At 49.6% G+C, this 16,124-nt stretch overlaps 1 long non-coding RNA gene across 1 annotated transcript; it reads right to left on the bottom strand.

Moving 5' to 3' along the window:
- Positions 1-843: 843 nt before the first annotated feature.
- LOC122458031 lies at positions 844-10,473 on the bottom strand. Its single transcript, XR_006277848.1, has 3 exons — positions 10,382-10,473; positions 4,429-5,487; positions 844-1,856 (listed from the first exon to the last, which is right to left on the bottom strand). It is a non-coding gene; the product is annotated as an uncharacterized LOC122458031 (long non-coding RNA).
- Between the last annotated feature and the right edge of the window lie 5,651 nt (positions 10,474-16,124).

Raw genomic sequence — 16,124 nt, 5'->3', positions numbered from 1 at the left:
CTAGGTCCTAAGCACACATGATGCTGGTTGAAGTTATCTGAACTTGTGGAGATCAGGCCGTATGTTATCAAGACGTGCTCATGAATTTCATCCAATTTAAGTAGTTGTATGCAACTTAATAAGATAATGTGGGCAGCTCCCGGAAACCAAAGGGAAAAGGAGGATTTTTTTCTCCTCAAGTAAATAATATTTAACAAGAGTTTCACTGTGCTGTCACTCTAATGCCCTCTGTCACTGAATAGAGCTATTGAAATCCATAATATAAACCCATAGCATAATACCCATCTATAATATGCAATATCCTTGTCTCCTGAGAGCAACCTGCCAGAGACTATACACTATAATAATGTAGTAAATATAGGTCATCTTGAGCAGAATTTAGGTCTTAGTAATTGAAATGTTCCTATAAGAGAAAAAGAAAGAAAATGCCTGGTTTAGTGATCAGTTCTGTACACTGTAGGACTACATTTTGCATAAACAAAAATTTGGGGGCACATTGTCGTGCTTTTTATTTAAGAACATCAAATGATTATTCTGAATCTTTGTAAATCCCCTTAATATGCCATATATAAGAAGTTTAAAAAGCTCTCCAGCCGGCCAGCCAGTCATATGTCACACTTTGATGTCCGATGGTCATGTTTTTCAACTGTAAAGTCCTAATCTCATAACAGAGGCAGATATTAAAGAGCTCAGCTCCCATTTAGGCAAGTAATTATGGACCAGATTTCCAAAAAAGTGCTCAGTACTCAACATGATGAGCTCTTTTGAACGTCTGCTTCATGGTGGATGTCCACATGCAGCACTCAGGGATTATGTCCACATGTGACTTGATAGGAACCTGTCTGGCCATGTGCTTGCACAAATCTTTGCACTGTAAGTGCACATGCAATAAGGGCCTGATCCAGTTCAAATGAAGTCAGTGAAAGCCTTTTTTCATTGACTTTAAAGGGAATTGCATCAGATTCTAAGCATATGCACCAATACCACTTGCATAATTTACTAAAAATCAAGTCCCAGATCTCTTATCCTAAAACCCCACTTGTCTTCTATTCCTTCTGTTGATTTGCAAAGTCCATGTAATTCTGTATATGACAGATTTCTTTTCTAATGTCAACGATTATTTTATCTAAACAAAAAAAATTCCCCCAAATGGTAGAATCCCAGTCCCCAGGAGTAATATCCTACAATAATCAAGCAGCCTGGTTGTGTGATGGAGGAAAGAAAATTTCGCTGAGGAATCAGATTTCAGTATAAGGTTTACAAAGGGTTATTCTGAGAAAGCATGAGAAATTAAAGTATCTGTGGGATTTCTTGTGTAAGTGCTTGCCAGCATGAGTGAAAGTTACACAGTCAATCCCTGTGCATCTGTGGATAAAATCGTCCACCCCCATCAATGGGAGTTTTTATGTGTATATAGGAAGAACATTGTGGACATCAAGGGCCAAATCCTGCAGTCTTTATTCAATCCTTTCTCAGGAGTGTATTTTAGGCTCATTTCTCTCTCTCTCTCTCTCTCTCTCTTTCTCTCTCTCATTTTTGAATAATGTGTAATCTCCCCGCTTTGAGCTCAGTTTGTATGTTACATTTTCTCTAAGGTTCACCTAATTATGTGGACAACAGCTTCAGCGGTTCATTGCAGAAGTTTCTGTTCTTTTCACCATCATTTCTGTGCAGGGCTGAAGTGAATGTGGTGTGATCCTTGTTTCTTCTGGAATGGGGAAAAGACCTTTTTATTTATTCACTTAAAAACAAATCAGACCCTTTACAGTTCTACAGGCATTTGTAACAGATCCCTGAATCTGGACACTGGCAAGCTGCTTCTTTTGTTCCTCCCAACAGCTGGCTTGCTGTTACACCTGAAGAGGTAATTAGAAAGATAAGTCAGAACGCTAATTTGCAACATTCAAGCCTTCCATGGGAAGGTATCACCATTACAAAGAGAAATAATGGAACTCATAGTCCAAGCTCAGAGGCAGTATCCACCATTTTTCACTCTTACTGGCAGCTGGATGTGACCTTTAACCTCTTCCCACCAGCCTCCTCAAAGAAGCTACAAGATTCAGAAGAGGAAAGGAAAAGAGCCTAATCTCAGGATAGAAAATGTCCAACATAGTTATAATTACAAGTATCTATTATTCTGATTCCCAAGTCCTACATTGCACTCAGGCCTCCCAACCGTTGTATAATTAAGTTAATTGAATACACTTGTCTGCGGAAAGAAGTCTCAAAGATTCCTGGCTGGTTTTTAGTTTTATCATCATGGTCTAATAATCCTTGGCATTTCTATAGCAAGGATCTCAATGTTATTTAATTTGGCCTTGCAACACCCTTTGGTGTACTCAATGACAATATTTGTGAATGCAAATGTAGTTTTTATGTGGAGCTTCCATGTTAATTACACCGGTGTGAACATAGATGTGAGATATTGTCAGTGCAAGTTTAGAGGCTGCTTTTGAAATCAATCATTTAATGTCATCAGTCAAAGTAAATTTGGCTATGGACTCCCCTACGGCCCTATGCTGCTTGCACTGAAGTCAGTTATTTCCATGGGAGCAATACCAGGACCTTAGCGAGGGCAGCTTTTATCGATAACCTTGTATCAACTGGTATAAAATTCCTCCTTAGCTGGAGCTTTGTTCTTGGGAGAAATGTTAGCAGCAGCCGTATGTTAATTGGCAGGAAATTGCTTGACTTGGGCTCGTATAACAGAGGGCCTTCTTTCCCCCCCTCACCTCCTTCACTGAACACCACATTCTCTTACTGTACAGCACACCAGATTTGACATAGTTGAGGGGACAGATGAATTCCATCAACAGTAAAAATGCAACTTTCCACTCCATCCAAAGGAGCCAGAAGATGAAAATCATTTTCAAAGAGTTCTTTGTCCATTAGATGGCGTTTGAATTAGAAATTTGTTTAGCCAGATTCTCTTGTTATAAATTACTGATTCATTGGGTAGAGAATGGAGGGGGAATAGATAGAGACAGACATTTTCAATTAATGATTAAAAAAAAATCTGATTCAGACAAATGCATCTTGACTCAAAATATATCCAATGCCAGAGAGGAGAAAGAACTGCAAATTTTAACCCACTCATGTGCTTTTGAATACTGTGTTTGGTGAGGGGAAAAGCTCTTTTATTCATATCATCTTCATGGGAAAACTACACATCTCTCAAAAATGAAATCTGCTACAGACAGTGCTGGAATTGGTGGCATGTGTGTGTGGGCGGGCATAGGTGACAGAGCCATACCCCTTCCTCTTGCTGTCACTTGGAAAACAGAATTTTTTTTTTCCCCAAACTCCTCACCCCCAATTAGAGCACAGGCTACAGTAATTTTAACTTTAAGTAGAGGAAATAGTGATATGCAAACAGAACCATTCATTACAATATAATACAAACAGGGAGAATGTCTCACTCTGATCTCACACCTGTTGTACCAGATATACAACTTGAGTGAAGGCAGTTCTGATTTATGTCGGAGTAAGATCAGAATTGGGCCCAGAGAGAATGCTGTTTATCCCTGTGTTCTGCAGACTCTCATTGTGGTGATCCTAGCAGATTTCCTACTTAGGCCCTCTTTATACCAGGAGAACAAACTGTGACTGAAAATGGGTGTCAACTGAGATTTCCTCCCTTCCTCTGCAACCAGTTCAAAACAGTTAACAGCCCAACAACTCTAAGGTCCTGTGCACTTTCTTTGAGATGCTGACCACCCTTAATTCTCACAACTTTCATTTTAATGTATAACATTTTCTTGAAAACTGTTTTGCTCCACTGGTGTCTAAACATAGGCATTGGGAAGGATAAAAGGTCTTGCCTAGTCATCATGTGACTTCGGGCACTTAATGTGTCCGTCATTACTCTGGGGATATAGGTTACAAAGAACATAATTCTCAACTCTCAGGGTCACAGAATGAGGTTGATGGTATAATCTTCCTTTCCCCTCTTTGCTTGACAAAAGAAAAAGTCCCTTGGTAGCCTCATTTTTATTCTCTTCATGTTTTGATTTATATGACGTTTTGACATTAGAAATATCACACACACACCCCTCCAATTTTTTCCAGAATTTAAATTGCTGGAAATACCATACCCCAAAAGAATACATGAGTGATATAAATAATATATACTTTTTATGGAGTCCATTTTCACATCACAGGTTTCTTTAGATAAATGTTTCAACTTTCAAGTTCCCTTCCCCCCCCCGGCAGTGTTCAGAGTAGGTATTTCAATGTGGAGAGGGAAGTGTCTGAAGGAACTTTAATTTAATAAAACTAGAACAAATCAATAACCACCCATCTAATGCTCTCTGTACTCCCACTGACGGTTCCACAACATCAAACAGTACGGAAAACATTTTCAAGGTAAGTCCTCTGTATTTTGAGCAGGTCCCTAAAGGCAGAAAGATGCAGGTTTTCTTGGCCTACCTTCTTAATACGGGTCATGCGCTGCATTTGCAATAGGATCAGAATCCGGCATAGCTCTCCAAAGCAGGAGAGCTGCAGACATGGTCCTCAAGGTGGGGGTAGGATTGGAAATGCTTGGTGTCACTCAACAGCAGGGGTTAAAGGGCTTGGGAGGTGGGGCATAGCTCCCTTACCCTGGCTTGGGAGGGCACAGCTCCTCCTCCACTTTGGCTGGTGGGATCAGAGCTCACGCTCCTGTTTCCAATTATTTAATCACTGCTCAACATTGACCTGCACTAGAAGACAAATCCTGACTCTGCTGCTCCAAAGGTGAGTAATCACAGCTCTGTGGATCAGCTGGGATCCACACCCAAGGCCTGGGGGCATAGGCTCACTGTGGCCATGTCAGCATGAGAGATGCTCTGAAGCTGCCAGGGGGTGGAGGCCTTAACTCCACTGCACCACACTGCCAGGGGCGGCGGCAGGAGTCGCTGGGGAGCCTGATGCCAGCATGGGGTGGTGTTTGGGCTCCCTGAATGAGTGAAACTTGAGGAGACATAAGGGGGTTACACAACTGTTCTGTCAGCTGTCTCACACAGCATCAGAGCTGGCTCTGTCAGCCAGCACAGGGCCCCATCAGAGATGCCCACCACCCAGAGGAAAGGAAGTGTTTGGGACTGTACAAGCCACATGGACTATTCTTCCAACCTTTCCCCTTGCACTCCTGTTCCTGGCGGGCTGTTTCTGAGTGCCAGATCCTTGGACTCTCACTCCGTATCTCCCACAAGCTGCTCCCCAGAGGCTCTTAGTAGCAATAACCTCCACCTTCACTGCATGTAGGAGAGAAGGACCAGCAGAGTTCCTTGTTCCCTGTCTACAGAGGGTCTAAGAAGCCATCTTTCACCCTTCACAAGGCCAATCTGCCTAGCCTCTGGATTGGCCAAACCATCATACAGCTCACTTCTGTGTGAGTGAGGGCCCCTGAGGGTTTGGCCCCAGGACGCTGAGTAGTAGCATTGGTGGGATGTGAAGAAAGTCCTGTAAGATGGGTCCTCAGGGTTGTGGCAGAGACACAGTAGGCTGCAATCCAGAAAAAAAAAAAAAAAAAAGTTCACTTTTATTTGTGACTCAAGGAAATAAAAAGTCCTAGTGCTGAGATTAGGAGTGGGATTTTCAAATGCACTGTGATTTAGGGCTCCGTCTACCCTAGACCAGGTCAAAACCCTCCTTGTGTAGATAAAGCTTCTACTGACAAAAGTGTGCTTTTGCTGTTACAGCTTATACCATTTCCACCAAAAAAATAAACTGTGCAATCAAAGGCACTTTTTTGCTGGTATAACAGCCTCTATGCTCGGGCCTATGGGTTTGTTACAAGAGTGGTTGGATGAGGTTCTGTGGCCTGCAACGTGCAGGACATCAGACTAGAAGATGATCAGACCTTCTGGTCTTAATGTCTATAAGGGCTTTTTGGTATAGAAATAGCATAAGAAAAATCACATCCTTAGCCAACATTATTTCACGGACACAAGTTTCCAGATCTGGGTTTAGAAGCACAGGTCTCCCTAGTGTTCAGTGGGATTTGTGCTCTTTAAGTATAAAATCATAGAAATGTAGGGCTGGAAGTGACCTTGAGGAGTCATCACATCTTGCCCTGGCACTGGAGCAGTATCAAGTAAACCTAGGCCATCCCTGACAGGGATTTGTCCAACCAACTCTTAAAAACCTCTGACCCAGATTTCACAATCTCTCTTGAAAGCCTATTTCTGGAATTTAACTACCCTTATAATTAGAAAGATTTTTGTAATCTCCCTTCCTGCGGATTAAGTCCATTACTTGTCCTACCTTCAGTGAACACTGAGAACAGTTGATCACAGTCCTCTTTATAATTGCCCTTAATGTATTGGAGGCTGTTATCAGGTCCCTGCCTCAGTCTTCTTTTCTCAAGACTTAACATGTCCAGTTTTGTTTAACCTTTCCTCATAGGTCAGGTTTTCTAAACCTTTTGTTGTTGTTGTTTTGCTGTCCTTTGGACTCTTTCCAATTTGTTCACATATTTCCTAAAGTGTGGCACCCAGAACTGGACACAGTACTCCAGCTAGGGCCTCACCGGTGCCAAGTAGAGCAGGACAATTACTTTTCATGTCTTACAGCACTCCTGTTAATACATCCCAGAATGGCATTAGCCATTTTTGCAACTGCATAACATTGTTGACTCATTCAATTTGTGATCCACTATAACCCCCAGATCCTTTTTAGCAATGCTACCACCTAGCCAGTTAGTCCCCATTCTGCAGTGGTGTGCATTTGACTTTTCCTTTCTAAGTATTGTAATTTGCACTTGTCTTCATTGACTTTCATTTTGTTGATTTGTAACCAATTCTCCAATTTGTCAAGGTTTTTTGTATTCTGATTTTGTCCTCCAGAGTCTTGCAACTCCTCCCAGTTTGGTGTCATCCTCATATTTTATAAGCATACTCTCCACTCCATTATCCAAGTCATTAAAGAAAATATTGGCTAGTACCTGATCCAGGACTGACTCTTATAGGACCCCCCTAGATACACCCTCCCAATTTGACAGAAAACCATTGATAACTATTCTAAATCAGTTAAACCCTTCAGAAAATGCCCTCTGTGTGTATAAAGTGCCTCTTTGTTCTGGGGAGAAGAGACCAGGAGAAAATTTCTTAGTTTTTAGAAATTTAAAGTGCTCTCAGTTTCTCACCAGTTCTGAGCTCAGGTACGAACATGTTTACTGTGGTGTCTCTCAAATCAGCTACTACTGAAATCTACAAATAATAGCTGAGTTTACTAGATAAGCAGTGATACTTGCCCGCTTGCTGTGTAGAAGCTCAGAATCAAGACGTCCTTTGCTTCTCTTTACTCTCAAAGGCTTTACATCATTGGCTAACATTTTCAGAAATGGTCACTGATTTTTGGGTGCCTAACATGAGAACTCTAGCCTGATTTTCCAAGGTGTTGAATGCCATTAATGAAGTCAAAGGAAGATATGGATGCTCACCACTTCTAAAAATCAGACACAAGGTTTCTCAAGTTGGGTGTCCAAAAATGAAGACACCCCAAATCAGAGGCTACTTTCGAAAGGTTTTGCTTTATTGATTTTTCTTTATTTACTCCAGCTTTTCACTGGTTTAAATATATTGACTTCAGTGGAGTTACTCCTGGCTCCTGTTGGTGTCAGTGAATGGACAAGCAGTCCCTGTAAGTGTCGTCTCAAAAAATAGAACTAACAGCTTTCCCAGCTACAAAGTGAATATTCAGTAGTGACTTTAAAAACCAAGCAAACAAAGGAACACAATCAATTGTACCAGTGGTGGAGGGGATTTATAGGCATGTGTGTGAACTATCCACTTTGGCCCAGAGATTCAATAGGAGTGGAGATTTTGGGGAAACACAGTTCCCCTTGTTAAAATGAAATGAGTTTAATATATACAGGAAAAGAGAGGACAGAAGGGGAGGCAAATTCTTTCCCTGTTAAATATTTACCATTTGAGCTTTGCTTAGGTTCCTGCCTTTCTATATCTCTAAAGGTGGTGGTGGTTGTGATAGTCTGATATGTTTCTAAATGTATTCCTCCCTTTAAACGCACCTTGCATGAGAAATGGCAATGATAACAAAAAGCAGACTGTTCCCTCCTCATGAATATTAATCAGTAAACTCCCCCTGCTATTTTAAATCTGAAGCTGGTGCTAAAACCCTTCCCCCCCCAAACAGCCCCCAAGGAAAACCTTGAAAGTCCTGGGAAAGCCATACACAGAGGCTGCCGTGACTGGAGGCCTTCTAGGCAGTGACATATAAAACTCTGAGGTCAGGGGGCACAGCACGAGGAGGAATCAGCTTTGTTTCCACTATGTGTTGCTGAAAGCTAAACCTTTATGGAACTTTTCTTGCTGCATTTTTGGCTATTTAGCTTTGAAAACAAAAGATTTATTTATTTTTTCCCCATTCATCTCAGTTTTTGTTCTAAGTTGACAGCAGTGACTTATGAAGGACCCTCCTTGTTTAGTCACAGAGCTGTGTGCATCAGCCCTTATTGCTTTAGAACAAATATTATATGATCTTTAAGGAAAGGGGGGGAAAAAGGATTGCACAGAGCCAATGTAAACATGCATGAAATCAGTGCTTCCTCCATTCTTTTTAAATAAGAAAATTAAACCTCTCCCATTGATAGGAGCATGTGCGAGACAATATTATATCCAGAAATCAAGCTGTGTATTTTCATGGTACACACAATTTCAAACCAAACCACAGGAATACCCTCAAGGACATTGGGTGATGCAACCTTATGTTTGTGTCTCTCCTACATAACAGTGAACAATGCAAAATAATTCTTTGAACTAAACGCAATTCCTGATTGGCATTGCTTCCGAGCACAGGATTTGTCAGATATCCAGCAGTATATCAGAAACAGAAGTATATTTTTCCAGAGCATAGAATAATAAATGAACACGTATTATTGCTATTCACTCTTTAGATTGTGGTAGCTCTTGTAGTGTGGTAGGTGATTTTCAAGCACTTGAAAAGTGTGCAATCTACAAAAATAATGTTTTGCTTATATTTTAATCCATAGATCTCCATGAACTTTACACAGTATTATCATCCTTATTTTACAGCTGGGGAAACTGAGGCACAGAGCAGTGATGTGAATTGCCCAACATCACCCAGCAAATCAGTGGCAGAACCAAGAATTAGACTCCAGGTCTCCCAGCTCCCATGCTAGTGCCCTATCCACTTGACCATGCTGAGAAGGTTAGTACCTGGTGCCGTTCGGACAGATTTGAGTTATTTAAAAAAATAATAAAATAAAATGTGTGGGAGAGGCTGGATGGCAGTGGGATTGTTAATGGAATATGGAGACTTTCCAAGTTGTTGATTCAAATCTGACCTAGTCTATTCAGCTTCATTCTGAAGGCTATTGGTAACCTACCAAGTCTGAAATGCAAGAGAGTTTCAGTGTACTTCAGAGTACAAATTGCCTAGATGACAAAACCCATCCCAGAATGGCACTAGAGTGCAGTCTCCGTCTGGAGGGTAAGTACTGAATGGACATGGAGAATGAACTACCCTTTCAGCCCAAGGGAAGCTGCTTCCAGGTCAGGGCTGAGGTACATTGATAGGGTGGTGCGGAGAAGCTTGTATTCCTGCTGCCTGTTCAGTCTCCATTGTGGGCATAAGCAGAGGATTCCATTCTTCAGGGCTGTCAAGCCAGCACTTTTCACCAACCGTAAATTCCAGATCACTAACTATGAAGCGGTTTCCGTCTCCATGAGCCCAAAGCAAGGGCTGAATGATCCAAAGATCGGGGTGTCCATGTTTGTGGTGTTTGGGGAAGTGTTCTCAGATGCTGGGAGTAGTTATGAGATGACACCTTACTGCAGGTGTAAAAGGGGAGATCAGACAATATCCTACCTTTACACTCACCACTGCTGTTGGGAATAGTCTGTGCAACTAACACATATAAATCCTAGGGTGGTGATAGAATTAGAGCAATGATTAGTGTGACAAAGTTCCTCCTCTGCCTTGCTGGGTCCTGCACTTTTTGGCAGATTTGCTCGCCTCAGAGGTTCACGGTAGCCCTCAGTTTGGCCGTTTCTGCTAGAGGCTCAAGCCTGCCATTCACTCAGCTAATCTCATCACCAGCCAGCATGGGGGAAAACAGAGAACAATCTCCACAGTCTCTGCTGTCCCACCTAGTGGGTCAGGGACAGGCCAGATCCCTTTCCAAATTAGACCTTCCCTTCTGGTATTGCTCACAGACCAGGTCAACTCCTCCCGTATCCCATCAGGAGTTGGTGAGGGGGCTGGGGGGAACCTGGGCCCACCCTCTACACGGGTTCCAGCCCAGGGCCCTATGGATAGCAAGTGTCTTCATCTCCTGTATCAGCTGCATTACAGTTACAACTACAACTCCCTGGCTACTTCCCCATGGCCTTCCCAGTACCTTCTTTATCCTCACCACAGGATCTTCTTTCTGAAGCCTGATCACGCTTGTACTCCTTAGTTCTCCAGCAGCATGCCTTCTCACTCACTACTCCTTGGATACCTCCCACTAACTAATGGGAGATCCTTTTTTAACCAGGTGTCCTGATTAGTCTGCCTGCCATAATTGATTCTAGTATGTTCTTAATTGGCTCCAGGTGACTTAATTAGCTTGCCTGTCTTAATTGGTTCTAGCAGGTTCCTGATTGCTCTAGCGCAGCTCCTGCTCTGGTCATTCAGGGAATGGAAACCTGTTCGCCCAGTGGCCAGTAGATCTGCCTCTGATGAACCCAACTGGCCTGGAGGAAGGAGGGAGATTGCTGCTGCTAGTGCTGGCCCTTGGGCTCTTGCTGCTACCAGCGCTCCAGCTACTTCTTTAGCTGGGCTTGGCTGGGCCAGACACTACCGGCCCCCCTTCTCTGCTACCTGGTTGCTGACTAGCTGCTGGACTCCCCCACAACCCTTGGGTGCTGCTGCTGCTGGCCTGCTCCCCGGAGGGAGGGACCCCTACCCTAGCTGTCGCTACTGCTGCTGTGGACACCACTACCACCACCTCTGCAGGGTCCTTTCTGCCTGCCTGGCCACCGGGCTGCTGCTGCCGTTGCTGCCTGGGAGCTGCTGGACCCCGACGGAGGCAGGGATGAGGCTGTCTGCTGCTGGGGAGCGCACGGGGACTCTGCAGACCGCTGTGGAGGGGGCTTTATGGCTGAGTAACTTTTGAACTGTGCTCTTGTGGTGGGGGTTTTGACTGTGTTTGTGGGGACACCAGGGGTGTGGTGTGGAGCCTGCCCCGCAGTTCATCTGCTTGTCCCCCCTCCCCACCATTACTGTTGTCATCGCTGCCTCCTCCACCACCCCCAGTGGACACTTACCATCTGCCTCAAGCTCCTGCCTCTGGGACTCCACTGCTTGCTTGGCCGGCTGCGCCCTTTCCCCACCTTTTGGGCCCGAAGCGGCAGCCAGCCCGCACTGACTCTTTGACAGCTCACGTGTCCCCCCCATCCCACTGGACTGGACCCCCTTTAGCGAGCCCCCAGCTTTGTCCCTTGCTACCTGCCCCATTTGCCCCTTGCAGCCTTTTTGCCCCCCCCTTTACCCCAGCACTCCTTGGCTTCAGTTTTGTTTGCCTGCCCTGCCCTTTTCCCTCTGCAGCTTTTGTTTGTTTGCCCCGCCCTGGCCTCTGAAGCTAGCTCCTCTGTTCCCTGTCCTGCCTCCGGCCTGTCTCTTCCCTCTCCCCACGGGGTACCCCCTCCCTGAGTGGCCTCTTACTCTGTGCACCCATGCCCCCGTCCGTGCGCTTGTGCCCTTCCCCTGTTTGAGTTTGCTCCATCTCACTGCACCCCCCTAACGTTCTTGTGACCTTCCTCCCCTAGTGCAGCTAGAGGAGCCGGATTCCTATCTTGTCGGTGACTGTCCCCTTCAAGCCCTTGATAGCCCCCCTGTCCAGCCCACCCCCTTTGGCACCCTCCTCCCCTGCCTGCAGCCTAGTGGGGAGGAGCGGTCGACTTGCCTCCCCTCTCCCCTCCTCTCTCTGGTGTTTTTCCTTCCCTCCCTGCTTATTATGGTGGGGGACGTGACGGGTGGGGCCCCTCCAGCAGCCCCAGATACCCCTCCCCCGCCTGCCCCTCCGTCACCCCCCAAAGCCTCTATCTCAACTGCTGCTGCCAAACCACCTGCCCCCACCGGAGTGACCTCTGCTGCTGCCACATCCCTCGCCCCCTCAGATTCTGGGGGAGCCCCCCAACCAGTGGGAAGGGCCAGGGGAAGAAGAAGGGGAAGGGCCCCGCCAAAAAGACCAGGCCCTCCATGGCAGGGACTGCCCCCACTGCTGCAGCCCTGACACTGGCCGCGGCGTCCTTACCCGCTGCTCCCTCCACCAGCTCTGCAGGTGTCCCTCCCCTGGCCCCCAGGGCATACGCCCAGGTGGCGGCAGTCTCCCTGCCTGCCGCTACATCATCTCTCCCGCCCACCGCCTCCGCTACCATCTATAGTGGCCGGGACCCCTTTCCCACCATGACCAGGAAGCACGGCATCCGTTGTCTCCTGGTGCCCGCCTCGCCCCATGTGGAGACATATGTGCGGGCGTTGGCGAGGGTGGTGGGGCCTACGGCCACTGTGGCGGCCTCCAAAATGTACGGGAAGGTCGTCTTCTTCTTAGCATCGGAGGCTGCCACCCAGGAGGCGGTGGAGAAGGGCCTGGCAGTAGGGGGCGTGTTCGTCCCCCTGGAGCCACTGGACGACCTGGGCATCTACCTTGTCCTGACCTCCGTCCCTCCCTTTCTCCCTAATGCTGCCCTATTACCTGCCCTTTCAACCCTGGGCCCTCTCTCACTGGGCTGCAAGGACCCCACCATCCGTCACGTCCTCTCGTTTCGCCGGCAAGTGCATGACGGAGAGGTGCTTGAGGGGTCCTTTTTGGTCCCCTACCAGGGGGCCCATTACCGGGTGCACTATACCACAGGGGAGGCCCGGTGCTACCTCTGCCGGGCGATGGGGCACGTCCGGAGGGACTGCTCCTTGGCCCAGCAAGGAGGGGCATCCGGGATCCCCAAGACCCGGCGGGGCATTGGCCCCATCATTGCTGGCGCCCCTGGTTGCCCGGCACCCGGGGCCGCCCCTCCTCCCACTCAGTCCACCACTGCTCCTGCTTGGGCCCAAGGGGGGCTCCCCCCAGCGTGCCCAGACGAGCGGGAGAGCCCCGCCTCTGCTGCCTGCAATCCGGCGGGGCCCCTAGAGGAGGGTGCGGCAGGGATATCACCAACCATGGGAGAGGGCCCGCCCAGGGGGACTCTTCCCTCCCTCATGCTGCCCCACCGCTGCCACAGTCCCTGAGCCATTGCCCCTGCCCCCCAACCCGACCCCTGTTAGCCGGCCCCCTGATGATGCCATGGAGGGCTGGGCCCTAGTCCAGGGGAAGCGGGGCCAGCGGAAGGCTCGAGCTCCGCTCCCTTCCACCGATGCGGAAGCCCCCCGGAAGACCAGAAAAGGGGGCACCGATGCCGAGCCCTCTGCCTTGCCCATGAGCGCGTTTCATCCCCCGGTGCTGGCTGGGGAAGACGTGGCGGCACGGGAGGGCAGTACCGTCCCTCCATTGGAGTCCCTTCCCTCCAAAGCCCCCCGATGGAGCCCCTCCTGCCCTGTTTCCATCCGGAGCCCCTGTGAGGCCCAAGGTGAGCATCACTTCCGGCATTGTTGGGGAGACCTCAGGGGTGGTGGAAGGGGAGCTCTCCTCCATCTAAGAGGAGATCGAGGTCCTGAGTCTGATCCCGGTTACCCAGAGGGAGGACGACCCTCTGCCAGCGGGCCTCGATCTGAGCGACCTCACCCCGGACCCCCTTCTCCATGCTCCCTCCCCCTTACCGCTGTTTCTGCTCCAGCCTCTGAGGGTTCCCTGGGCTCCTCCATCTGCCCGGCTGCGGGTGGCACCCTGCTGTTGGCCACCGAGCCCATTTAGGCGACGGCCGGTGCCGTGCGGCTGGGACCCAGGACCCACCGGCTGTCCCTTTTGGGCGTGGGGCAACCGACCTCCTTCCCGGGCGGGGACCCCACTGAAGATGCTGTAGCTACTCCGCCGGCCGTGGTGCCAGAGCCCAGCATCATGGAGGGCCCCCTTCCCACCCCCGAGTCCCTTGAGTTCAATCGAGGGAGGCCATTTTCCAGCTGTGTGGCTCCTGGGGCGCAGGATCCTGCCTTTGCCCCTCTTCCTGACTCAGCTTCCAACCCCTGCCCTGCTCCTATTCTGGATCCCTGCCCTGCCCTTGATGTCAACCCTGTCCCTATCCCCTCCACCTCCCGTGATATCATTGCTGCCCCTGGGGCCGTCATCTCCTCGCTCCCAGTGGATGACCCCCAGGGAGCGGCCTCTGTATTTCCCAGTCCCGACTCACCAGGGGCTACTATCTTCCCTCCGTTGCCTCCAATTCAGCCAGGGTTTGAGAGGGGCCACGTGGTGCCACGTCGGGGGTCCGCCCCTTGCCTGCCTGTTTTGGTGGGCCACAGGGTTGTGTTGGTGGTCCATCCAGAGAAAAGCCGGGGGCTAGTGACCCCGACCCCCCATACGCTGCGAGAGGAGCTGTGGGAGTTCCTTGAGAACGTCCATGGCTCCCGTAACAAGGTGCAGCTCGCTCTCCAGCGATGGGGAGACTTCCATCAAATCCTCTGGGTCGCGAGGGCCCTCATGGGGGAGGGTGAACGTACCGGGAAGCAGGGCACCGCAGCCTACCAGCGGGTCCGCCTCTTCCGTGACTCCTTACTCACCTACAGGGTAAGTCACGGACTGTTGCGCGACCCGTTGGGAGCCGCGAGCATCCCTGCCGGCGAGGATCCCCCCCAGCCCTCCTCATGGCACCTCTTACCATCGCAACGTTGAACACCCGCGGCTGTAGGATGGGTCTCCGCAGGTCCCAGATGCTCCCCTTCCTTTGGGAGTGGGGGTACTCTGTGGTTTTCCTGCAGGAGACCCATACGGATCTGACCGCCGAAGACAGCTGGCAGCTGGATTGGGGAGACAGGGTCTACTTTAGCCATCTCACAGTTCATACAGCTGGAGTGGCGACCCTGTTCTCCCCCGACCTACGGCCCGAGGTGCTGGGGGTAGCTGAGGCTGTGCCGGGCCGCCTGCTGCACCTCCGAGTCCGTATGGAGGGGCTTGTGGTCAATCTTGTCATGTCTAGGCCCCAACATCGGGCCCGGAGCAGCTGCGTTTCTTTCAACAGGCATCCGCCTTCCTTGGCACCTTGGATCCTCGTGAGTTACTGTTCCTGGGTGGGGACTTTAATACTACCCTCGAGGAACGGGACCGAGCAGTGCTCGGCCGCTGCGGATGTCCTCCGGGAGATAGTCGACCATCACTCCCTGGTGGACATCTGGCGCGACCACCACCCGGACGACGTCTCGACGTTCACCTTTGTCCGAGTGGAGGCCCATCGGTCGCGCCACTCCCGGTTGGACCGCATCTACTTATCGCGTTTCCACCTTTCACAGGCCCACTCCTCCAGCATCCGGCCGGCCCCGTTTTCCGATCACCATTTAGCCACTGTGACGTTCTCTCTCAGCGCAAAGAGAATGGGGCTGGCCTATTGGCATTTTAACAACAGCTTGTTGGAGGATGTGGGCTTCGTGGCGTCCTTCCAGGAGTTCTGGCTGGCCTGGCGAGGGCAGTGGCATGCCTTTCCCTCGGCGCAGTGGTGGTGGGACCTGGGGAAGGTGCGCGCCCGGCTCTTCTGCCGTGACTACACCCGGGGTGCCAGCTGACGGAGGGATGTGGCGATGGGGCAGTTGGAACAGGAGATCTTAGAGCTGGAGAGGCGTCTGGCCGCCAGCCCCGAGGATCCATCCCTCTGCGGGGCGTGCCGGGAGAAGCAGGAGGAGCTCCAGGCCCTCGAGGACCATTGGGCCCAGGGTGCCTTTGTTCGATCCCACATCCGCCTCCTTCGGGAGATGGATCGCGGCTCCTGCTTCTTCTATGCCCTGGAGAAAAAGAAGGGGGCTAAGAAGCACATCACCTGCCTCATCCTGGAGGATGGCACCCCCCTCACAGATCTGGCGGAGATGTGCGGGAGGGCCAGGGCCTTCTATGCACGCCTTTTCTCCCCGGATCCGACCAATCCTAATGCTTGCAGAGTGCTCTGGGATGAACTCCCGATGGTCAGTGTGGGCGACCAAGACCGGCTAGAGCTGCCTCTCACTCTGGCCGAATTCTCGGAAGCCCTCTGCCGCAT

Source organism: Dermochelys coriacea, chromosome 11, assembly GCF_009764565.3.
Source record: "Dermochelys coriacea isolate rDerCor1 chromosome 11, rDerCor1.pri.v4, whole genome shotgun sequence".
NCBI classification, from domain to species: domain Eukaryota; kingdom Metazoa; phylum Chordata; order Testudines; family Dermochelyidae; genus Dermochelys; species Dermochelys coriacea.
The sequence above is the reverse complement of the archived record's forward strand: the minus strand, read 5'-3'. Positions and strand labels throughout refer to the sequence as shown.